Here is a 26188-nt window from a genome sequence, read left to right as displayed (position 1 = left end):
GAGAAAGGAAAATATTCTATGTTCTCACTTATATATGGAATCTAAAAAGGTTGAACTCATAGAAGCAGAGTAGAATGGTGGTTAGTTAGAAGGGGGAATTGGGGAGATGCTGGTCAAAGGCTCTACACTTGGAGTTTGAAGATGAATACATTCTGGAGATTGAGGGCACAGTGCTGTGATTATAGTCAAGAATACCTGCACCACGTACTATGAGACTAGATCTCAAATGTTTTCACTACAAAGTGAAAGATAATTATGTGACGTGAAGGAGACACAGGCTAATGCTATGGTGGTGATCATACTGCCATATATCAATGTATCAAGTCAACGTGTTGTACACCTAACCCAATGTTACATGTTAATTAAATCTTAATTTTTTAAAAAAAGGGAGAAGCTAAAGCCACTAAGGTGATACTACCAGAAGTCCCTCTGCAGGCAATGTCACAACAGGTGTTGGATTTCACTCTGGCAAATCAAGAAACTTCCCTGAAGTCCTCAATTCTCATACTCCCTCTCTCCCTAAAGCTCTGTTTTAGCTTCAGACCAATTAGGATACCCAAAGCATCCAGTGGCAACCCGGCTTCTGGGAAGCTTACACAGGATGTTCTCACACACACGGGGTCTGCAAACATAGCAACGGTTCCTGTGGCAGCTCTGGCAACAGCTGCGTGACAGGATGAGAACCCCTAGGCAATCGCAGAGAAGCTCAGAGGTAAGGACCAAGAGGGAGAAGACTTATCCAGGAGACCATCGGTGCCAGGGGAGACCACCTCAGCCCGCTGAGAAGGGTGCCCAGTAGGAAATATGAAAAGTATCGGCAGGGTGGCCTATGACCATAAAGTCTGGAAACAAAGATTTGCACTTTTTTTTTAAGATTTTATTTATTTATTCAGTAAACACAGTACTGTGTGTGTGAGAGAGACACACACACACACACACAGAGAGAGAGAGAGAGAGAGAGGCAGAGACACAGGCAGAGGGAGAAGCAGGCTCCATGCAGGGAGCCCGACGTGGGACTGGATCCTGGGTCTCCAGGATCACGTCTTGGGCTAAAGGCGGCGCTATACCGCTGAGCCACCTGAGCTGCCCCTGCACTTTATTTTTTAATATATTTATCTCCTTGATGATTTCTTCTAGAGTGGGCTGTAGGCATAAGCTGGCTCAATGCAAATCAGAGGCAAAAACCATCTGAAGCAAAGCATCAAGGATGTATGTGCAGAAGTGATGGAAATATGGTATTAATCCACCACGTTCACTGCAATTCCACAGGAAGCACAAAAGCATGCATTTCTAGTGAGGGACAGCTCACTGTGCTCTCCAGAAAAGACTCTGTGGAGGACCAGGCAAAAGCCAGGTTGCCACAAGCCACAAACACTGTTAATGCTTTCCAGAGGAAAAGAGACAGGAAGGCCAGTGAAACTCCCCTGGGGCCACCAAGAAGCTGTTCTTTAGGTGAAATTTTCTTGAGCTGAACCATACACCTCAATGTCAGAGGCTCATTTGCTCTTGACCTTGAGCTTGAGTTTCACCTGAAGGTCCAGATTTCTGATTCCATGGAACACCTCTTGGTACCCGTGTGGTAGGGCAGCAGAGAGGCACACTGGAAAAATCAGTGCTCAGAGTTCATCAGGGTAGTTTGAACGTTGGTGTTGCCACTGAGAACCATACTTGGGTGATGTTAATGGAATGCTCAGGATCCCAGGTAAGTCCCTACAGAGTATTGCTTTGTAAAGAGATGCAACGTGCACAGAGGAGGGACCCGATGAATACCGCTCCTCTGCCCTCTCATCATGAGGCTCATCTGCAATGATTTCTCCAGAAATCATGTGAGCCCATCCCCGACCCCCAGGCTCAGTTAACTGAGCCAGGAATGAGTACCAAACTCAAACTGGGTCAACCGAATCATGTTTTTCCTAAAACTCAGAGTTGGGATTAGGGGGATGCTGGAAGTAAGAACCACATGGTCTCATTCATCTTCAGGACTCAGGGCACCATTTTGGGGCACCTGCACTGGTCCCCGTGTACACGTGTGATTGTGCAGAGGAAGGAAGCAGATGAACGGGGGGGAATGAGGCCTTGGCGAGACTGCCTGGTGGCTTTGGCCTCCCATCAGCTGACAAGCCCAGCTCTGTTCTCTGCCCCTGGGTCATGCGAGAGGTCCCCCGAGTCCTTGGGCTCTATCTCCTTGACTCACACTGTGAATAGGTTTCTGTTTTTCGCCACCCAGCAGTGATGAGAACACATGTTATCTTCTCCTAGTTATGATCATGGGAGTGAGAAAGGATGTGTTATCACGCAGCCAGGAGAGCAAACTGCAGCGAAGAGTCATTCTGGGGGAGCTAAGCACCGAGGTCCACCCAAGTGATAGAGAAATGCCAGCTTCTTGGGCATGGGCGGTGCAGGGATCTGTAGAGGACCGGGAACAGAAGGCAGCAGCAGAACACATCAGTTTCCTTGAGGGCATGCTGAGCGCATCAAGAAATTCTGGTAAGCTAGAACCATCTCCCCAAAGCCTACGCTTAGCATCCAGCAATTCCCAACATTACCATACGCACATGACTAAGATCCTGCCCCGAAATGCTGTACTTTCTAGTGCCTCCAGGGCAAGCAAGGCTGCTGAAATCAGATGGCACTGTCAGGCAACAAGCACTCTCGATGGGCTGGCTTTGGATGAAGGGTGCTTCTCCTGCACCACCCACCTGCACTACCATCGCCAGGATGGCTTTTAGAAAATGCAGAGCCCTGAGTGTGACCCAGAATCATGGAAACAGGTCTCCAGAGATGGGACGCAGGAGCTTGGGTCTGTTGCAACAGCTCCGTCCTGCCGAGCCATCTGTCTCTCCACCGGTCAGGTCCCCGAGGGCAGAGAAGTTATCCCCCTGGCTTCGTGTTGGTTCCCAGGAGCTAGTGCCTCCCTCGCTGGCACAGAGCCGGCAGCCGTCGGCTGCTGCTGAACAAAGAAATAAATAGAACAGGTGACTGTCCCTGCGGGGCTGGGCCCTGTGAGGTCTCAGGGACACACCAGCTGAACTGGACCGGAACCCAGGGACAGCAAGGAAGCGTGCTGTAGCTAGGGCTGACCAGGAGGGGTGAGGAATGGAGGAGGAGGGGAGGGAGGACGAGGAGGACATGGAGGAGGGTTGAAGAGGAAGGGGGGACGGGCTTCAAAGCAGGAAACTTGGACTGTTGAGGAGTGTAGACAGGCTGCTTTTACTTCCAGCTCCCTCTTGGACTGCCCTTCGGGAAACATCTTTCCCTGTCAAGCAGCGTGATATTTAGTATAACCGGCTTCATCTGAATACTTTTCACCTGCAGTGGCGAGGAGAGAAGAATTCACAGTAGGATTTGCCCTGGGTCCCCTCTCTGCCAGCCACAGCTCTGGTCAGCATGTTCAACCAGGTGCCCTACCATGAGCCCTAGGAAGCCTCACGACAGGACTGAGAGGTCCTCAAGGGTCTCCTCATTGAAAGCAGGCCAGCTGGCACCAGGGCCCATGGGAGACCCCGTAGAGCAGGCCTCAGGGCACAACCAGGGCAGGCCCTCAGAAGCTGAAGGTGAAGGGTGGGTGGCTGGTCCTGAGGAGATGGAGACGTGGAACAGACACGTGACCCTTACTGTCGGGGCTGGCCTGTGAAAAGGTGCCCTAAAGGCCACAGGAGGAAAAACCTGCCACGGTGTCAAGAGGAGGAACACAGCATTCCACATCTTGGCTCTCTAGTGAGGTGGCACCAGACAGGGACAGTGGAAGAGGGAGGCTGGGACCAGCCTGGAGATCAGCCCCCAGGAGGTGGCCTTGCTGCTGTCACTAGGGAGGCCAAGGCTCCCACGCTACAGGAGCAGGGCTCCGAGACCTGCCACACCGCGCTGGGAGGGGTTCAGGGCTCCCAGCAGGTGGATTCTGCGGAACTGGGGAACGTGGAGACTGAAGAATGAAACACGTGTCCCCACCCACGGCTAGGGCCAGCCAGCATTTCTCGTGAGGTCAGTGGGACAACTGCTCTGAATTCTGGAACTCTCCAATGGGACTGCTGATGAGCAGCTGTCTTTCTGCACAGGGAGGAGTGGGTGTCCAGCAGAACACCATCTCCCAGCCCCAACCTGGGAGCAGCCACGCTGCGGGCAGGGCTGGCCAGACACCATCCTTGGCCAAGCTTGCTCCCCCCCAGTCTCCCTGCCACCCGCGCAGGGGTGCCTGCCACGGCTGATGGTGCTGCGGGATCCTGGGACATGCGCCTACTGCCTTGCTCCCCAGACTCAGCTGCAGCTACCACCATCAGTGCAAACATTTCAGTTCGAAATCATTCAAAAACGATAATCATATTAAGGGATCTGCCAAAGTCTAATAGCTCTATTACAGAGGAGAAGAACAGAAATTAAAAATAATCACTTTTATTGTTGCTGTTGCGCAGAATATATGCAACATGTGCAATGGTTCCAGCCGGGAGGCAGAGAGGAAGGGAGGCTTTCCACCCCCAGCTAAAACCTTCTCGATGGCCCTGCTTCCTCCTCTTGTAGGTGCCGAAGGGCCCCTCTGGGTTCTAAGTGTCCCCTCCAAGACCCCTCACTGGCTCCCCGTTCTCTCCCCACTTAAGGACAGGATCTTCCTTAGCTTTGCTGTCCTACTCACCACCTGCTCAGCCGTACACCTCCCGGCTTCCACGGCCTGGCCGCTCTGGCCATTCGTCATTCAGAAAGTGTGTCCCAGTTTATGGCTGTACCCCCTCCTCGGAAGCATCCTCCCCAAGACCACCTCCGTCTATGCAAGTCCTACCCACCCTTGCAAATGCATTTCTTTCTGAAAAACATTAATCTTCTATGTCACACACACACACAAAAAAGGAATCCCTACCTTAGAGAAAATACACCTTACAAAAACAAGGAAACAAAAATCCTGGCTCTCTGACCAAGCAGCCTCAATTCTAATGACCACCCCCAGCTTTCCGGCTCGCCTCCTTGAGCGCTGCGGCCCTACCGTCTTTCTGTCCCACTGGCCCTGCAGACCCCTCTCTAGCCAGCCTAAAGCCACATCAGCTGGCTTCATGGTCCCCTGGAGCCATCCCCCTTTGCTGTACTCAGCTGGCAAAACCCTAGTGCTGAGGCATGCAATCCTCTCCTGCTACACACCTGAGCACACAGTGGGATGCAGGTGGAGAAGCACACAACCACATGGGCTGGGCTTGTTTTAAATCCAGGCTGTGAGCGTCCAGTGGGGCCCTGTGCTGCCCTGGGTTCCTGCTCCTGGGCCGGAGTTACTTCTCCCTCACCCACCTAGAAGGTTCTGCTACATCTCCTTTCTCACTCTCAACTGACTGCCTTGCTTCCTACTTCTCTAGAAAGGCAGCAAACCCAAGAGAATGTCCCTGCCTCCCACATCTACTCACTGAGGGCTGTCACCTGCTTTCCTTACCTTTGTTATAATTGAACTCTTGGCTCAACTGAACTCGTGCTCTTAGCCGAGGCCAACCCCTCCACTTGTTCTCTCCTGTTACTCAGGACCTCGCTCCAGCAATCCCCCCTCCCCTAATACACCTGTATCAAATGTCTTTTCTTGTTCTCTGTATTCTTGATGCTTTGGCATCTAGGGCCTTGTGCATGGGGGAGAGACTCCCCCTCTTAGGGCCAGCCAATTCTTTTTTTTATTATTAACAATAAATTTATTTTTTATTGGTGTTCAATTTGCCAACATACAGAATAACACCCAGTGCTCATCCCGTCAAGTGCCCCCCTCAGTGCCCGTCACCCATTCACCCCCACTCCACGTCCTCCTCCCCTTCCACCACCTCTAGTTCGTTTCCCAGAGTTAGGAGTCTTCATGTTCTGTCTCCCTTTCTGATATTTCCTACCCATTTCTTCTCCCTTCCCGTCTATTCCCTTTCACTATTATTTATATTCCCCAAATGAATGAGAACATATAAAGTTTGTCCTTCTCCGATTGACTTATTTCACTCAGCATAATACCCTCCAGTTCCATCCGCGTTGAAGCAAATGGTGGGTATTTGTCATTTCTAATGGCTGAGTAATATTCCATTGTACACATAGACGACATCTTCTTTATCCATTCATCTTTTGATGGACACTGAGGCTCCTTCCACAGTTTGGCTATCGTGGCCATTGCTGCTATAAACATCGGGGTGCAGGTGTCCCGGCGTTTCATTGCATCTGTATCTTTGGGGTAAATCCCCAACAGTGCAATTGCTGGGTCGTAGGGCAGGTATATTTTTAACTTCTTGAGGAGCCTCCACACAGTTTTCCAGAGTGGCTGCACCAGTTCACATTCCCACCAACAGTGCAGGAGGGTTCCCTTTTCTCCGCATCCTCTCCAACATTTGTTGTTTCCTGCCTTGTGAATTTTCCCCATTCTCACTGGTGTGAGGTGGTATCTCATTGTGGGTTCGATTTGTATTTCCCTGATGGCAAGTGATGCAGAGCATTTTCTCATATGCATGTTGGCCATGTCTATGTCTTCCTCTGTGAGATTTCTCTTCATGTCTTTTGCCCATTTCATGATTGGATTGTTTGTTTCTTTGCTGTTGAGTTTAATAAGTTCTTTATAGATCTTGAAAACTAGCCCTTTATCTGATACGTCATTTGCAAATATCTTCTCCCATTCTGTAGGTTGTCTTTTAGTTTTGTTGACTGTATCCTTTGCTGTGCAAAAGCTTCTTATCTGGATGAAGTCCCAATAGTTCATTTTTAATTTTGTTTCTTTTGCCTTGGTGGATGTATCTTGCAAGAAGTTACTGTGGCTGAGTTCAAAAAGGGTGTTGCCTGTGTTCTCCTCTAGGATTTTTATGGAATCTTGTCTCACATTTAGATCTTTCATCCATTTTGAGTTTATCTTTGTGTATGGTGCAAGAGAGTGGTCTAGTTTCATTCTTCTGCATGTGGATGTCCAATTTTCCCAGCACCATTTGTTGAAGAGACTTTTTCCCAGTGGATAGTCTTTCCTCCTTTGTCGAGTATTAGTTGGCCATACAGTTGAGGGTCCACTTCTGGATTCTTTATTGTGTTCCATTGATCTATGTGTCTGTTTTTGTGCCAGTACCACACTGTCTTGATGACCACAGCTTTGTAGTACAACCTGAAATCTGGCATTGTGATGCCCCCAGCTATGGTTTTCTTTTTTAAAATTCCCCTGGCTATTCAGGGTCTTTTCTGATTCCACACCAATCCTAAAATAATTTGTTCTAACTCTCCGAAGAAAGTCCATGGTATTTTGATAGGGATTGCATTAAACGTGTAAATTGCCCTGGGTAACATTGACATTTTCACAATATTAATTCTGCCAATCCATGAGCATGGAATATTTTTCCATCTCTTTGTGTCTTCCTCAATTTCTTTCAGAAGTGTTCTATAGTTTTTAGGGTAAGATATATAAACCATTAGCCAACCTTATTAAAAAGAAGAGAGAGAAGACTCAAATTAATAAAATCATGAATGAGAAATGAGAGATCACTACCAACACCAAGGAAATATAAATGATTTTAAAAACATATTATGAACAGCTATACGCCAATAAATTAGGCAATCTAGAAGAAATGGACGCATTTCTGGAAAGCCACAAATTCCAAAACTGGAACAGGAAGAAATAGAAAACCTGAACAGGCCAATAACCAGGGAGGAAATTGAAGCAGTCATCAAAAACCTCCCGAGACACAAAAGTCCCGGGCCAGATGGCTTCCCAGGGGAATTCTATCAAACATTTAAAGAAGAAACCATACCTATTCTCCTAAAGCTGTTTGGAAAGATAGAAAGAGATGGAGTACTTCCAAATTCGTTCTATGAGGCCAGCATCACCTTAATTCCAAAACCAGACAAAGACCCCACCAAAACAGAGAATTATAGACCAATCTCCCTGATGAACATGGATGCAAAAATTCTCAACAAGATACTAGCCAATAGGATACAACAATATATTAAGAAGATTATTCACCATGACCAAGTAGGATTTATCCCCGGGATGCAAGGCTGGTTCAACACTCGTAAAACAATCAATGTGATTCATCATATCAGCAAGAGAAAAACCAAGAACCATATGATCCTCTCAATAGATGCAGAGAAAGCATTTTACAAAATACAGCATCCATTCCTGATCAAAACTCTTCAGAGTGTAGGGATAGAGGGAACATTCCTCAACATCTTAAAAGCCATCTATGAAAAGCCCACAGCAAATATCATTCTCAATGGGGAAGCACTAGGAGCCTTTCCCCGAAGATTAGGAACAAGACACGGATGTCCACTCTCACCACTGCTATTCAACATAGTACTGGAAGTCCTAGCCTCAGCAATCAGACAACAAAAAGAAATAAAAGGTATTCAAATTGGCAAAGAAGTCAAACTCTCCCTCTTTGCCGATGACATGATACTCTACATAGAAAACCCAAAAGCCTCCACCCCAAGATTGCTAGAACTCATACAGCAATTTGGTAGCGTGGCAGGATACAAAATCAATGCCGAGAAGTCAGTGGCATTTCTATACACTAACAATGAGACTGAAGAAAGAGAAATTAAGGAGTCAATCCCATTTACAATTGCACCCAAAAGCATAAGATACCTAGGAATAAACATAACCAAGGAGGTAAAGGATCTATACCCTAAAAACTACAGAACACTTGAAAGAAATTGAGGAAGACAGCCAATTCTTAGAGACAGCAGAAGACCCGCTGGGGAGCATGCCTTTCCTATGGAAACTAACCAACCCAAAGCCCACACTTGTAGCCATTATCTGGCTCCTATGCTCCAGGAGGCAGTATCTCCCTGCCCCATCATCCCAGGGCCAGGAAACATTTGACTGGAGGCAGCCCTTATAACCCAGAGCTTGCCAAAATTATTCCAACTAGCCGATCCTAAGTCTGATCAGCTGCCTATCCTGCCTTGCCTATTCCTTCTTGTAAAAAACCACAGTAGCCGGTGCTTTCCCTTCACTCCTCCTGCCTCCTGACTGACCCAAGTGCTTCCTCATATGACCCTGCACGGCATGGCATGCATCCTTCTGGGAGCTGTAACAAACTATCTTTTCAATGGTTTGGACCTCTTGATCTGTTGTCCTCATTGTGCCTCAAAAAGAAAAGATCCTAGGTACCTTTAGGAATAATATTGTACATTATTGGCCTGCCTCCTGGGCTGGATTATTCCTAGTAGCTACAAATCCCCTTCTCCACCCATTTCCCTTAGAGCCACCCCTCCTCTCCTCATTTTACATTTCCCCTGACAGCAAAACCCCTTTAAAGCACTTCTATACCTGTGCCACCAATTCCTCTCTCCGGTTCCCTCTCAAACCCACTTGATCAGGCTTTCACCCTCACTGCTCCACTGCAGGTGCATTTGTTAAGATCAGAAATAACTCTTCCTAAATGAAATCCCCAATGCTCAGACCTCATCATGTGTGTCCTTCCAGCTGCATCTGACCCAGCAGCTCATTCCCTTTCCTTGGAAGCAGGATCTCCACTGGGCATCCAGGGCACCACACATACCTGGCTGTCTTCCTGGATGCTCCTAACAATCTTCTTCATTGATTCTTCCTTTTCTCTCTGGTGTTCAAGGCCAGAGGACTCCAGGACAGAACCCTTGGATCTCTTCTCCATTTATATTCACTCCTTGGTGGTCTTGTTTGCTCTCGGGGCTTTCAACATTTATATTCTAATAGCTTACAAATTTACACTCTAGTCTGAATTGCTCTTCTGGACTCCAGACTTGGCATATCCAATTGTCTATTCAACATCTCCTGTGTCTATGAGATCTTTCTAACGTGGCCAAAATGAGATTTTTTAACCTTCTTCCCACTCAAATCTGCCTCCCACACAGTCCTTCCTACTTAGATAATGTCAATTCCATTTTTCCAAAATATTGAGATAAAAACCCTAGTGCTGGCCTCAGTGCCAAACTGTCAGAAAATCCTTAGGCTCTACCTTAAGACACACCTTGGATCTGATGACCTCTTGCCACCTTCGCTGCCACCATCTAGGGCAGGCCATCATCATCATATTACCTGCATAACCACAGTGGCCTTTAACTGGCTTCTGCTTCCACCTTTGCTCACCTTCTGTAAACTCTCAACGCAGCATCCAAAATGATCTACTAAAATATAAATCAGATCAGGCTATGCCTCTGCTGGAAACCCTCCAATGATTCCCCATTTCCTTCAAAGCAAAAGCCAGGGTCTCACAATAGCCCACCAGACTCCATCTAGAGAGTCTGTTTTCCTGGGGCTTCTCTGACCTCCTTTCTTGCCCTCTGTGCTCCAGCTACACCCCTAGCTATACACTCAAAATAAAGAAAAGCAGGTGTTCCCATATCAACCTGTACATACACATTCATAGCAACATCATTCACAATAGCCAAAAGGTGGAAACAACCCAAACATCCATCAATGGATGAATGGATAAACAAAATATAGTGTATATACGCAATGGAATATTATTGAGCCATAACAAGGAATAAAATACTAATACATACTATAACACAGATGAACCTCAAAAGCATTATGCTGAGTGACAAATGCCAAACACAAAGAGTCCCAGATTATATGATTCCATTTATGTGAAATATCCAGAATAGGCAAATCCATAGAGATAGAAAGCAGCTTAGTAGTTTTTAGGGACAGTGGGGAAGGGGTAGCAGGGAGTGACTGCTTAGTGGGTACAGGGTTTCCATTTGGAGTGATAAAAATGTTCCGAAAGGAGAAAGGGGTGATGGCTGCACAACATTGTGAATGTGTTTAATGCCATCGAGTTGTACACTTAAGATGGTTAAGTGTGCATAAATTTTATATGTATTTTGCCACCATAAAAATATGGAGCTGATAATAACAATCCTCAAGCTTGCTTTGATTGTTATGTTACATTATAAATATGAGCCTCAAATTTCCAATTGCCATCAGACCAAAGAGATGGGAGAGCAGAGGGGTGGTTCTATCTCCATTCTTACTCTCTGTTCATGGAGACAGTCTTTTTAGCACTCTGGAAAGAAGGTCCCAAAATATTTAAAGTTTTAGGCTAAACACCATATTTTCAATCTGGGATAAATGATAGTATCATGTTGAGCACCACGGTCTTCAATCTAGAATGGGAGGAAACACATGGCCCCTGGGTTCAGGGAAGACACACTCATCTAAACATCCTGCTAGGTGGTCATCCAACCATCGGTGACTCAGTCTCTTTATCCATAAACTGGGCATGAAACTGCCCTGATGACCCTAGTAGGATTGTGGTAATATTCTGAGAAGATAATGAAAACAGATGTGCTCTGTGCTTAATACATGTGAATTATTACAGAGAAATTTAAAAGAACAGTAGAAGGATGATGGACAGACAGGGGGGATTTAGGCAAGGGGGCAGAAACTGGTAAGGAAGTGTCCCAACAAATGGTGTCACTCCAGGAAACATTTCAGAGGAGGTGACCTGCATTCCAGGAGGTAAGGGAAATGAGAAAGTCTGGTAGGGCATGGCACAGGAGTATCATGTTTGAGTTAAGTACTAGGGCAGGTGTGTGAAAACACCCCAGGGAAGAGAGTGGAACAGTCAGAATGGCCCCAAGAGAAATGTCTGCCCAGCCTGCAATGTCCAGCCCATGCTGAGGCCATCTCTCACCTCCACAACTAAGTGCAAAGTCTATGCCTCTGCATGGGGAGTCCAAGAGAATGTGTGTGCAATCCCACCTCCATGGCTCCTAGCACCTTAACCATCATGTGATGGCAAACTTTCCATCCTGAATGCCTTAACATAAACTGTGGAAAGGGGATCAGAGTAGGGGTCATGTGTGTTCACTCATTCACTCATTCGTTCATCTGGTCAACAGGCATGGTAAGGCAATGGAGGATACCTTTGTTAGGCTTAGTCCCAAGGACTTGAGGAGATAAAAGCACACGTGATTCCGTCTTAGCAAACAAACACTATTTTTTGTTGTTGTTTCTTAGTAAACATGTTTTCTGGTTGACCCTTGTTATTACTGGTTAGCAAGGCCATTGGAGTGGGAAGAGCAGTGGTAGAGGGGAAGGAAGATGTTAGAAAATGGAGACTCTGCTGATCTGTGTCCTGTGTACCAGGTGGTGTGCTGTCTTCAGAAGGAAACCCTCAGTGGGAGGGGTCTTTCCTCTGCCCCTAATTCTCCTGATTTTCAGTGTCTGCTCCTACCAGGGTGTGTGTATTTCACTATGTGGCTAGTTGTCTTGATCACCACGGAGGGTACTGGGGCTGAGGTGTCTGCCCCTTGCTTTGCCCTGCCTGCCTAATACCTCCTGCTGCTTTCAAAGGTCCCTGCTGTCTCCTGTCCCTGTCTCTGGTGGCCATGTTTCCAAATTCATGTGAGGCTGATGATCCATGAGTCAGGGGTCCAGGGCTCATATTTATTTGAGAGAGATAAAGAGAGAGAAAGAGAAAGAGAGAGAGCAGGGGGACAGTCAGAGTGACAGAGAGAGGGACTGTCATGTAGACTCTCCACAGAGCCTGGAGGCCCAACATGGTGCTCAACCCCACAACCCCAATATCATGACCTGAGCTAAAATCAAGAACCAGACACCTGACTGAGCCACCTAGGCGCCTCTACTGAGCTTTCTAATGCTAAGAACTCATTTGTAGGAAAAGTATATAAAACTCTACAACATTACTGCAGATATCCTTGAGTTTCTACAAATCCCGTTCCCAGGGTACAACCTGAACTGGGTATTTTGGTGGTATTGTCAACTTCTTCAGCAATAAGCATCTTGTTTACCCAAAATGTACTTATTTCACTGCATTTGTTACAATAATATATGCAATGAGCATGTTTACACCATTTCCTAATACTCAGAAAGGGTGTCTCATGTGGATGTCACCCTTCTTTAGTCATCCTGTGGCACAGACACTGATGTGCTAAAGTGCCCAAAAGACAGAGCAGGAATGGGAGAGGAGAACTGGGGAGGAGGGGCACAGGGCGGATGTATCCAGTGCTATGTTAGGACAATTCATAGTTATCCCTAATCCTCAAAGCAGCTCTCCTTGGTAGATACTATAGCCCGATTTTCCAGTGGAAGAATCTGAGATTAGAGGTGAGGTGAACTGGCCAAGGGCAGACAAATGCAAGTAAGTGCAGACCCAGGAGCAACCTGGTGGTGTCTGACCCCACAGCCTCCCAGGTATCCTGCTGCCTCCTAAACAAGATCATCAAAAACAGGCAGCAACTAAGAGCTCTCACACTGGGTGGAATAAGTGGTCCCGCTTTGAAGATTTCTGGGAACTTGCAGCTGCTAAACACTAAAAATACAATTTGGGGGAAGGAGTTGGCTGGCTTGCATCGAATTCTCAACTGGCACAGTACAGTGATTTAATACTCAGAGTTCCATTTGCCTCTGCTATACATATAAATACCAAAAGGGTAAGTACCGCTGCCTTTTTAAAAATCAAATGTTGTATCCAGCACACAAATATCTCACAAGAAAATAGGACCCAAAGGCCAGTGCTTCGTCTGTTAAATGGAGGTAGCACATTCCCCTTCATTGCTTAAGAGATAATTCACGCTGAAACAACAACTTCTTCCAGATTGGGAAGTGAACTGTCTGGGTATTAAGAGCCTTTCCTTGTGGAGGATAAAGGAAATGCTCATCTCTCCGGAGTGTGATTTTTCACAGATGCAGAAAATGCGAGTGGGGATTGAAGTTGCCAGTCTCAAACGCATTTCCTTGGCTGGCTGATTTTGCCTGGGCTTGTTTTATTAAAACAAAGACCATATCAAAATTCTCTAGTAAGATGTTCTCTACAAGTAATCTTCTCAGCATAACACTTTTGCTCCTTGCTAATCATATTTTCTGTAGGCTTTGGGAATTGATTTGCAAATAATCCATTGAAGACAATTTTTGTAAAAGCACAAAGTTTCTCAAGAAGTGTTAACACATTAAGCCATTATCAGCCATCAACACTTCATATATATGTATATTTAAGCATCTGGTTAGCTGTCTTATGAGATGTAACATAGGTTGGGTGAATGTCTGGGGAAGAGATAAAGAATAAAGGTCTAGAACCGGGGTCAGCATACTCTGCAGCCTGTTTTTGTCCAACCCAAGAGCTAAGAATGCTTTCTCATAGGTGAACATATTGATTTGAAGATGAGAACACCAGGAAAATGTTAGCTCTCTCCCAACAAAAATCCAATTATCCTCATTAGTAGACATGAACTCCAAAAAAACTGTCTTATTACTAAATTTAGGATTTCATCAATAAAATATTTGTAGAAATTGGTTTTTATTTTTTTTTTTGTAGGTAACTACATAATAGCCTTGAATTTGCCTCTTGGATTGTAAAGCCTAAAATATTTACTATTTGGTCCTTTAGAGAAAAATTTTGCCAAACTCTATTCTAGAACACGAGCCCTGGAGGGGAGTACAGACTGCATGTGGAGCGACAAGATACTGGGTGATGGGCAAAAAAGGTAACTTTCAAAAGAACAGATAAGGGACTTGGGGAGAGAAAGACTTAAAAGATGGATGAGTGTCCTTCTCATCTGGAAAAAGGGAATAATAGTACTTCTCTAGCCTCCAGGGTTGATGTGAGAACAAATCTGATAAAGGCTTTGGGGTTGCACACTCAAAAGTGGCATCAGGCTAGCAACACAAGTTGTTCTCTAAAGAGAGGGAAGATGCACAGAATATAACAGCCCAAAATATGCCTCTTTGATATAAGGATTATCTTGAGCTGGCTATTTTTAAGAAACAGCAGACGTAGGAGAAGCTCTGAAAACCTACCCTTTGGAAAGAGAAATTTACATTTATATAGGAAATCTCCATTTGTAAGGGTGCCACCTTCTCTGTACTGGGAAGGGAAGGATGACCCTAAGTCCTTAGAAACTCTCATCAGTAGAGAGGGCATCCACTTAAATCCCTGTAACAAACCTTAAGCATGTTTACTGTGCTTTTTCTGGCCACCCCCATTGACAGCCTCCCTTCTCCCCACCATCTTTCTTTTGTCTTTAGCTGAATTTGGTATTTAGGATGGTGGCTTGAGCCATTTTGGGGAGTTACTCAGTTTTCCTTGGTCTCTCCCATGTATACGAAAGGAATACATGTTATCAAATTTCTGCTTGTTTTTCTCCTATTATTCTTTTTATTACAGGGAGGAATTTTCAGCCAAGAACCTAGAAAGATAAAAGGAAAATTATTTTTCCTACCCTACCAAAGGAAGAGTATTGAGGTGTGTGCATGGTTGAGGATCTTTCTGAGAAGGTTTGAGGACATCCTATATAAATGCAGGCACCATGGGATAAAATACAATTAGAAGTAAATGAGAATAGGCAGGCAAAGGGGAAGTGAGCAGGATAAGATGATGTCAAAGTTGAGCTTAGTGCACATAACGCATACTTAATAAAGGTGTGTCACAAATGCAGCATAAGCTTTCTGGCATTACTGCAAACAGAGTTATTGGAATCAGCTGCAGTGCCTAAAAGATTTTTAATAGAGAAGTACAGATACTTGGCCTTTAAGACCCAAAAGATATTTCTCTACTGAGTAACTTGGTGAACCGTCTCCTCAAAATGCTGCTTCAGTAATACCAACTCCACAAATCTCTTAAAGCATTCCTCAGCATTGGCCCACAGCATTTAGATAAGTATAATGAGACGAAGACAACTGTTTTCAAGGCCAAAATGAGGTCAAAGTAAGAACATAGCTTTCTGATGGCCTTGCTTATTTATGGGTTAGATTAGTAGTCAAGTAGCTATAAGAAAGTAGTCCAAGAAGATATATATTTTGAAATATATGAGTATGCTTTTCTATTCTGGATTCACTGTTTCATCAAGAGGCAGTCATAGATTTGAGATGAGTAAAGACTGTCAGAACTAAGATGAAAAGAAGCAAAGAAGTGTTAATTTTCAGTTGTGACTATAAAGCCAACTCTTGAAACTACTGAAACAGTCTTCAAACCAAGATTTCAAGTGCATTAGCCATGCATAGAAGAAAAGTGTTTTCTAAATCTGAACCTCCTTTGAAATATCAAGCAAAGGCAGAAGATGGAGGTTGAGACATGGCCATGGGTCTCAATGCTGGCTCACTCTGGGATCACCTGGGGAGCTTTGACAAACTACCTGTGCTTGGGCTCACTCCCAGACACTCGGATTCAACTGCTCTACATCCATATTTGATTCAAAAATGCAACCGGAATTGAGAACTACTGACAGAGGGAATGTTCTCAATCCCCAAAGAAGGCTAATTCTTTGTGGGTTGGGGGCAAAGTCTGTAGAGAGTGGAGACAGATAGACCTGCAGCCAGATCTCCTCTGAGGGGGTTTTAGTTTAGTTCCACTGCTCAGGTTGGAATTCAGGGTGTGGGGAGAGAAATTCTACAAATAGATTTGAGACTAGGAAGGCAAAGGGATCGATGCTTTGCTTGCTGCTGTGGGGGCCAAAGGGAGATCACCCCAAAATGGGCCACTTTAGTATGATTATTATTTTGAGTCAAAAACAATAACAGGATGCCTGGGTAGTTCAGTTGCTTGAGTGTCCAACTCTTGATTTTGACTTGGGTTGTGATCTCAGGGTCGTGAGATCAAGACCTGCACTGGGTTCCATGCCTGGCACAGAATCCACTTGAGAGTCTTTCTCCCCCTCTGCCCCTCCCCCCATTCATGTACACACACACACACACACACACACACACTCTCTCTCTCAAATAAATAAAATCTTCAAAAAGGAAAAATAAAATGAAAGCAACAAAGCCCAGCAGATTCAGAAAAGAACTTTGTCTCCTCCTCAAATGCCTAAATTTACGCTGGAAAACAGAGCCCGAACTAGGATGAGAGCTATTAAAAAAGTTTCCTCTTTACCTTAAAAAAAAAAAAAAAAAAAAAAAGCAGCTGCATAATAGGGCACCTTTTTTTTTTCCAAACATCTCCTCTTACCTTTCTGCTAATGGTCTTCCTCCCTTTGTATCCTCAGGCACCCTATGCCTCTCCTTAGCTCATATAATCCTCATGGGGCCTACTGTCTTTAGAATTTCCTATCTGTGTGGATTCCCCATAAATACTGTTAATTTGATCTTTAGTCCAGCTAGAAGGATTTTGAAGAACATAGAAAATTTCTTCCTCCCCACCACTGCCTAACACTCTGCAGGAGGGATGATGTCTTGCAGAGTGCCCAGGCCATGGGACAGAGATGGTTGAGTGATATTTAGGCAGGTAGAAGACTTCTAATAGTGCTCCCAGTGTCATAGCTACCACTTGGCTTGAAGGAAATCCTGATGATCCCTCATTTCCCAGGGGAGGGGTGGCAAAAGGCCAAACAGATTGGATCAAGGGAGCCAGGGTCCTGGAAAGCATAGAATGGGTAAATATTATGCCTAGAGTTCAGAACGAGGACCAAGGACACCAGCAGTGAATACATAGGGGATAAAATTGAAGACGGGAGGTAGAAGACATTAACAGGTGCCAAGAAGGTAATAGAGTACAGCTTGTAGCCCAGACTCCTCACCCCATTACCATTGTACAATGCCAGCTCCTGCTTGCTCCTAGGAGTTAGGCAAAAGGGGAAGCAGAAGAGGAAGACCATTTGAGGAAAAAGAGGAGCCCTTACAGAGAACTGCCTGTGTAATCATGATTTAGCTGAACAACTGACTTCAGAGAAATAGAGGTTTAAATTGGAAGAAACTGAATTCCCTCGAGATGGCAAGATTAGTTTTCTTTCTCATCATCAGTGAAAATGGGGGCTAGAGATCAAGTTGTATTCAAGTTTGGAAAAACAAGGCCAACATTTTTCCACATCTGACTTGCAGCTATAATTTAAAACCTGCTACAGGTTTTGGAGGACTTAGAAGAATGGACTCTAAGATACCAACAGAAAACTAGGAGGGTAAAAGGACAAAGGAGTCACATGAGAAAACAACTTTTCTAGAAAGTAATTTGGCAAAATGTCTCATAAGTTTTAACAGCATACAAGTCTTAGATGTAGAAATTCCATGCCTACGAATTTATCCTAGAAAATAATAATGATTTCTGACTTTGAGAATGTTGGATTGCGTGATTTGGACAACTTTCCAGCTGAAAACAATGAAAGAAACTGGATTTAAATTTTTTTTTAATCTTGCTAAAATCATTAGAGATGAACAAAATGTAAATTATTGAGTTGAGATTTTGCTGAGACTGGAATAAAGGGAGAGAATCTCAGCACTAGGTTTGCTTCTGCCCAGAGCTATTCACCATTATGGAAAGTGGGGCTCCATTTATGGCAACCTCAAAAGATCAGAAAGGTAAAAAGTTAAGACTTCAGGGCCCACCATGATGGGCTACCTGATAAACCACCTTCCATTTTTGGCTATAACAATGAAAGGCTGTTCTAAGAGTAACAGTCTATTAGAAATCAACCTGCCCTTCCACAGGCTACAAGTCCACTTCATTTCATTTGAGTAGCTCAAGGACCTTCAACTCTTGAATTTTATACAAAAAGATTTAAGTAAGCTTAACATTTTGGAAGGAAACTGGAAACTATATAAAAAGTGAAACAGCAGGTTTTGAAAAAGAAAATAGAGATAATCTAGAATTGAAAAGTTAAGTAACTAAAATTAAAGCTCAATAGATAGTTTAATAGATTAGACACAGATGCAGAGAGCATTTTTAAAGCGGAAGATAGGTCAGAAGAAACTTTCAAGAACAAAGCACACAAAGACAAAGCAGATGAAAAATACATAAAAGAGGATAGGTTGGGGTACCTGGGTGGCTCAGTGGTTGAGCATCTGCCTTCAGCTCAGGGCATGATCCCATTGCCCCAGAAATGAGTCCCACATCAGGCTCCCCGCAGGGAGCCTGAATCTCCCTCTGCCTAAGTCTCTGCCTCTCACTGTGTGTCTCTCATAAACAGATACATGAAATCTTAAAAAAGGAGAGAAAGAATAAGTTATAAAGAGAATACAACAAGGTCTGACAAGGGTTTGTGAGATCCTGGAGGATAAAAGAGGTCAGAGGCAATATTTGAAGAGGTAATGGCCGAGAATGTCCCAGAATTGAGGGAAAACATCAATGCACAGGTTAAGGAGCTCAACAAATCTCAAGCAGAATACATAAAAAGAAATCCACAATGAAATAAACACACCACAATGAAATAAAAAAAAACAGACATAATCTGATAAGCAGTCAGATGGGGAAAGAAAAAGAAATAAAGACTTTTTTTTAAAAAAAAGTTTTTGTGTAAGAATTTTAATCAAAACATTATTTGTCATAGAGAAAAACTTAAAAGCTTCTGAATTTCCACCAACAGAAATGTAGGTAAATATGTTTTGGTGTATCCTCATGATAAAATATATGGTGCTCTTAAAATATCATTTAAAAAATACTGAATGATGTAGGAAAAGTTTTACTTAAAAATATAACACCAGCAGCCACTGTTCTCAATTTCAAATTGGGGCAGGATCCATTTGAGCGAGTGGTGATTTTGTACATATCACCTTCTAATTATTCTATTTTTAAGTATGTTGGATTTTATACGTTCAAACATGGTATTAAGTGAGCAGGGTGAGTATATAGCTGAGAAAGTCACATACTCTTTGCCAGATGCTTATGTGGAGAATCTACCAGGCTTTTCCTCCACACTTCTTTTCGTGTTTTCTCAGAAGCATCAGAGGATTCTTTTTCCTCTGAAATTCTCCCAAGGAGATTGGCATGTCCCCATTCCCTCTTGGGTCTGGCATATAACAAGTTGGGATGACCAAAGGGACTTTTTTTTTTCCCCTAGCACAATTCAAGGAGAAAAAAAAATACTCTTTTAGTTTAGAAAGATATACTAAATCTTATATTATTATCAGATTTACAGTAAGATCTTTTCTCATGGTCTTAATAGATACTTGGTCAAGAAGCTCATGAAGGAAAATCTCCTTCAATCACCTCAACTCATATGGGTCTAATAGCCTCTGGAATTCCACTCTGGAGTTAAATCAACAAAGGATCAGGTGCCCAGAAGGACTGACAAGTCTGGTCAAGTAGACTTGCAGTGTGGGAAATCACTGGGATAACAGCAAGACCACATTATCATTAACTGTACCATCCCTGCCCTCATGGAAATAATGGCATGAAGAAGGGGTTGGATATGGAGGTCACATGGTTTACAAGAGGCCAGAGGCTGCTAAGGGACTTCACCCAGAATTCCCAGGAGCTCAAAAGCTAAGCAATTTCTTACACACCCTCACTCACTCCCTGGCTCAGAGAAAGAAGCTGAAAATGTTGTCAGTTACTTCCTTAGAAGGCTGATTAGTTGATAATTACAAGGAGATGTAACATATGTCATTAAGCAATCCTCTTCAGGAATAGGATGTTGGCTGCCTTCTTCCTTAATGACGTCATTCCTTTCTAACAGTGTCTACTGTGAGGAAGAAGAGACAGGTCAACAATTCTAAGCATGGGCAGACCAGCTGGCTCTGCCTCAGAACACTGGCCAATGCCCCGAATGTTTTCTCTCTTCTGCTTCCAAGTACAGAGACTTTCCAAAGGTCATGACCATGCTCAATTTTAAGGTATCCCCAACACCTGCCTGATGAATTCCAAACTTGTAGGCAATATTCATTTAAGGCTCACTGAGATCTGGCCCTTTATTAGCTTTCCAAATTTTTTTTTTCTAGAATCCCCTCCTTCTCTGAATCCTCTGCTCCTCACTCAAAGGCCAAGATTATTTGTGCTTTATCCTATCCTGTGTGTTTAGACCATCCCCTGCTATCTCCCATTCAAGTCCTTATATTTAATGGGGTTAGCTTTGGCCCAGCTGCTTCCATGGATCCTCTGACTAGCTCAGCACAAAAGTGCCCTATGTCTAGAGAACCTGTTGTCTGCAGAACTCCTTTAGCAAGTGTATTATTCCATTTTTCATTGTCCTCTGTTTCCCCACCTCTACCTCCAGGCCCCAGACTGGGGAAATGGCCATATTGCTCTTTTCCCAGTCATGGGTTTTAGGCAATGGGAGAGTCTGGGCAGCACAAATCTGCAGCAGAGTGTGCTTCCACCTTTAATAGATAGGATGACTGCACTGCCTTTCTGCCATCCACACTCATCAAATTGGGTCCAAAAGAACAGGATAATTCTGTCACTGGGAGATTTGAGAAGATTCCAGGAGGGAATGAGCTACTAAGAACAGCTTTGACTCATGATGCATTGGGAGCAGCTGGGTGGGAGGAGGGAACTTGGCAGAGAGCAAGCCAGGGAGATCAGGCATGAGGCTAGCCTTTTGTACGGGGCTGGGTTATGCATTGGCAGCCCTGCCAGGTGCAGAGTTTAGAAGACATGGCTACAAATGGTTGCCAGTGAAGATATCAGAAAAATCCAAGCTAAGTAAGAGTCAAATCCAGACCCAAAGAGTCACAGAGTGAAAATCAGAGTGGAGGTATGTTTACATAGGATTGAGCGGGCAGCTGTGATTTCATCTGGTTTGTGTAAGCCCAGAGGGACCTCTGCCCCTGTACCTACAGTGAGCAGCCTCTCCTGCCTGGCTTGAGGGGCAGGGATTTCTGGGCCATGAAATTTATAGTTTTTCCACCAACTCCACCAGAGTTCAGTCTGACTGAGTGCTTGGTACATCCTAGACACTGTTCTAAGCACTTACATACATTGTTTCACTTAATCCTTCCAAAGACTTGTGAGGAGGTACTATTAATCTCCCCAACTGAAAGATGGGAAAACTGAGGCACTAGGGAGGTAAATCCTTTTCCCAGCAGCAAATCACTAGTAAGTGTGTAGCCAAGACCTGAACCCAGACAAAGCCCATGGAGCCTTCCCTCCCTCCCTATCTTCCCCAGCATGGGTGGGGTGGGTCCTACCCCTGGCCTCAGGGAGAACCATTGTATTGGGAATGGTCCACAGTACCTACATGGGTCTGGTCCTTGCCCGGCACATGCAATCCTTCGGGCAGATTCTTTCTGCCCCACCTCAACTTGAGTGCCTCCCTGTTCTTCTAGAATCCAGTCCTTATCTCCAGAGAATGTGGATCTTCCCAGCTCTGGTAGCCTCCATTTCTTCTGCTTCAGCTGGACCCACTGCCTCCTATTCTTTCTCCAAGACACTAGCCCTGCTGAGAGTTACAGCCTGTGCTCTAACTCTGTGCCATCAAGGCGTTGGGGAGTATAAGGTACATAGGGGAGTCCAGCACAATGTATAATTCAAGCCGCAGACCTAATTGAGCATCTGCACAAGGGTATCCCTAATACCACCCTCAGGTTTGATTATTTAGTAGGAAGATTATAGGACTCAGTATATGGTCATACTCATGGCTATGATTTCTTTTTTATGGCTATGATTTATTACAGCAAAAGGATAGAAGGAAAAGTCAGCATTGGGAAGGAGCATGGAACACAGTTGGAGAAATCAAGTATAAGCTTTCGAGATCCTCTCCCATTGGAGTCAGATAGGATGTCACCCAGCAAAGAGCTATGCCAACATGTGTGAAATGCTGTCTATGAGGAAAGTTCATCAGAGACTCAGTATCCATCGTTTTTGTTGATTACGGAGTACCTTCCGCCTAGCATGTACCAACATTCCAGTCTCTTAGAAAGAAGGCAGGTGTTCAGCATAAACCACATTGTTTGTACAGTTTGGGTGAAGTCAGCCACTCTCATCAGAAGTCCAAGATGCCAGCCAACAGCCAACCTTCTAAGTGAGCCTTTTAAAGAATAGTTAGGCCTGTTACGTTAACTGTTTTCTGTACATAATCCAAATAGACAATATAACATCCCAACAGAATTACCTTTCCTTTCCATTTGTGCCAGATTCCACACTTCCAATGCATATCTATTTTATTAGAGTCTCATGATAACCCTGGACAGGAGGCAGGCGGGAATCAATCCCTTCAGAGATGAGCAGATCAAGGCTGAGGGAATTTTTGATTCTAAGTCACTGAGAAAATGATTGGGAAAGCTGAACCCTAAGACCAGCCAGTCTCCTCCTCCCCATGACAAAGGCACGATGGGTGGTACAGCGATGTCACAGAGTGGAACCTAGATAAGCCATGTCTTTTCAAAGGTGTAAGAAAGGACTGTTGCTGTTATTGTCATCTGAGGGTAGAGTGAGACAGGGATGTGTCTCTACCACTCAAGAAAACAAAAAGATGAACAGAACTCTGAGTCTCCATGAACTTCTGACTCTTCCACGGTGCTCTCCATTAAATCAATTCACAGGATATTAGCACTAGAAGTGTCCTTAAGAAATCACTTTGTACAACTCATTTCTTTATTTAAAAAAATAGGGAAAACAATTAGCTTCAGCCCCTATTGCATATGGCTAATAACCTATTGTTTAGAAAAGACTGGAGAATGGGTAATGAAAGCCATTATGTGAGATAGCTTTTACTGTGCTTCCTTTATTGTTAGAAAATTGCCTTCATTATCAAGGAAAACAGTGATGGTCTCTCCTTCCTCAGCTTGGGCTTCTCTTCTGCTGCAGCCAAGGCCCCGTTCTAAGTCTGAGACAGAATTTAAGAAAAAGAAGAAAATGAAAAATAAAACCCTCAGCTGTTCTATTTTTAAGGGCAGGTAAATTTACCCAAGTGTGGACAAGTACACCCATGAAAGGGTTTCTGAGGGAAGGATAATGGCCTGACCCTGAAGTAGGGAGAATGCCCCATCCAGTAGTGCCATGGCTGATTCTGGGTCTGAGCTTCTTTACCCCTGCACTGGAGAGATGGAGAGCAGCTACTATGGATGGACTGCTTCCTTTATTGTGGGTTTGAGGCCATAAGCTTAACATATATTTGTCATTCTATCTGATTCTCATAGCAACGCTTTTAGACGAGTAATAGCACCTGCTTTTGAGAGTTGGGAACACTGAACTTCAGAAAATGTGGGTGCTCATGCTAACACAACAAAGAAGATGCCACCCTGGATCTCCCTCTCAACCCAGTGATTGTGTAGCCTGTCTGTACTCAGAAAAATCTGCTCTGAGCACAAGTTACAAGGAAACTCACCCGTTTCCTCTTGAACTCTGGGCATGAAAACAGTGTGCCCTGAAAATTCAGAATAACTTGCTCCTAAGTGGGTTTGAGATTTTAATTTATACTGGCTACATGGTAAGGAAACACCAAGCTGGGATGCCTGGGTGAGTTGAGCCTTGGGGCTCAGGGCGTCTGGGATCGAGTCCCACATCAGGCTCCCCATGGGGAGCCCGCTTCTCCCTCTGTCTGCATCTCTGTCTCTCTGTGTGTCTCTCATGAGTAAATAAATAAAATCTAAAAAGAAAGAAAGAAATACCAAATCTAGAGATTTACATGAAACATAGTCCCCAGGTGATGACACCCAGGAGCGAGTGGCAAAAGCAGATGCAAAACCTACCCGTGTAACATTGTGTGCCAACTATACTTCAATTAAAAAACAAAACGAAAAAAAAAAAAAAAAAAAAAACAACGAAACTTCACTGGAGACATCCACATTCAACCCTGAGCCAAGCAACCCAGAAGCTCCACAGAAAGTGAGCTCACAACCTAAAATTACAAACATGAGGAAACAATCCACTATAGGTGATAGTCAGTGAATACAATAGAATTAGTATCCTCAAGAACTTGAGATAACAGATCAGAGACCATAAAATAAAAAAAATGTTAAAAACCTTAAAAAGAGAGATGAAAACCATAAGCATAAGACCCTATGAAAAATAAAAAGCAGATATGAAAAGTAACGAAACAAAACTTCTAGAAATGAAAAATACAGACTTTGAGACTTGAAACGCAGCAGGCAAGTCAAATAATAAATTATGTAGAACTGACGAGTGAAACGGAGTGAACAAGGGGATAGAGTGATGACATCATCCTTAGTGCATATAAAGAGATGGAAAACAGGCAAAAGAGATGAAGAGATATTAAAGTTGGATCCTGCCATGCAACATCAGCCAGCAGGGTTTGGATCCTGTGGTGCAACATCGACTAGTCATGGAGCCTGGGCGATTTCTCCCTGTTGCCAAGAGTAGAAATTACTAAATGTTTTATATTTGAATAAAGCTTTATAATGTATAAATAAAGATTTCAAGATCAATACATATAATCTGTCTGATCCACAAAGAACCCATGTGATGGAGATTCATGGATTTAATCACCCATCTTATAGATGGAGAAATGGAAGCTCAGAGATATTTAAGGGACTTGCCCAAGATCACACAGCTCATCAATGATGAAGCTGAAAGTCAAAGGCAATCTTCCAAATCCAAGAGCCTTCCCTTACTACTATATCCTCCCCCTTGATGAATATTTTCAACAGAAGAGAGACACTGTCTTAGTCTGTTCTGGCTGCTATAACAAAATAGCACAGATGACTTACGAACAACAGAAATGTATTTTCTCATACTTCTGAAGTCTGGACGTCTCAGATCAGAATGCATGGTTGGGTGCAGGCCCTCTTCTGGGTTGCAAACTTCTCTGTATTCTCACAAGGTGAAAGAGCAAAGGAGGTCTCTCAGACCTCTTTTATAAGATCATTAATCTGAGTTATGAGGGCTCTGTCTTTATACTTAATCACCTCCCAAAGGCTCCACCTCCTAATACCATCACATTGGATGTGATGATTTCAACATATGAGTTTGGGCGGGTGGGGATTGAGGGGCACACACATTCAGATCATCCTAGATGCCAACTGGGATGCTAATGGAGTCAACTTTGCGAAATTAACTGTCTCTACAGTGTTAACAACAGCCCCCAGCCAGAACCACAAAGCAGCTTTCCTTCCTTGGCCATGGAGAGGGCTCTCTTCCTGCTTAAGCAGAGTCAGCCTACAGCTGCAGAGGATATAAGACAGGGGAAGAGGACAAGGCTAGCTTGCAAAAAAGGAACTGCTGGCTACAGCCGGTTCTCCAAATGAACTCTTGCCACTCTGGACTTCATCATTTTTGGTGGGAGGGAGATAATGTATCATTCATTTCCTTCCTACGTCAGGGGAAAATAAACTGGATGGGAACAATGCTAGGGTCCATTTCACACACAGGGCACAAAATGAGAAACATTCTCAACCATGGGCCAAAACCATAAGTCAATGATGGTCACTGAAACTCTTTGACCAAAGGACAAGGAAAAATGAAATTCTTCTGGAGCGTGGGCTCTCTTTTTAAAAGGGCAAGCACCCTCCCCTTGGAGACATTGAAACAAACTGCTCAGACATCTCGTTCCTGAAAAACAGGCTTGATTTCTCTATTCTGATAGCTCAAATTTATAAGTTATTGGGATTCTACACATCTGCCAGGTGGGATCTTAAATCTGATGAGGCTCTGGATTCATTAACCTTGGC

The 26188-nt window shown here is 44.2% G+C and overlaps 1 protein-coding gene across 3 annotated transcripts in view; it reads right to left on the bottom strand.

Annotated features, from left to right (window-relative positions):
• The window catches only part of GALNT17 (polypeptide N-acetylgalactosaminyltransferase 17), a 431006-nt gene that overhangs the window by 111403 nt on the left and 293415 nt on the right, over positions 1-26188 (bottom strand). The window lies entirely within an intron of this gene.

The sequence above is a fragment of the Canis aureus genome, chromosome 8 (assembly GCF_053574225.1).
Source record: "Canis aureus isolate CA01 chromosome 8, VMU_Caureus_v.1.0, whole genome shotgun sequence".
Lineage (NCBI taxonomy): Eukaryota > Metazoa > Chordata > Mammalia > Carnivora > Canidae > Canis > Canis aureus.
Note: the sequence above shows the minus strand (reverse complement) of the source record. Positions and strands in the feature narration are given on the sequence as shown.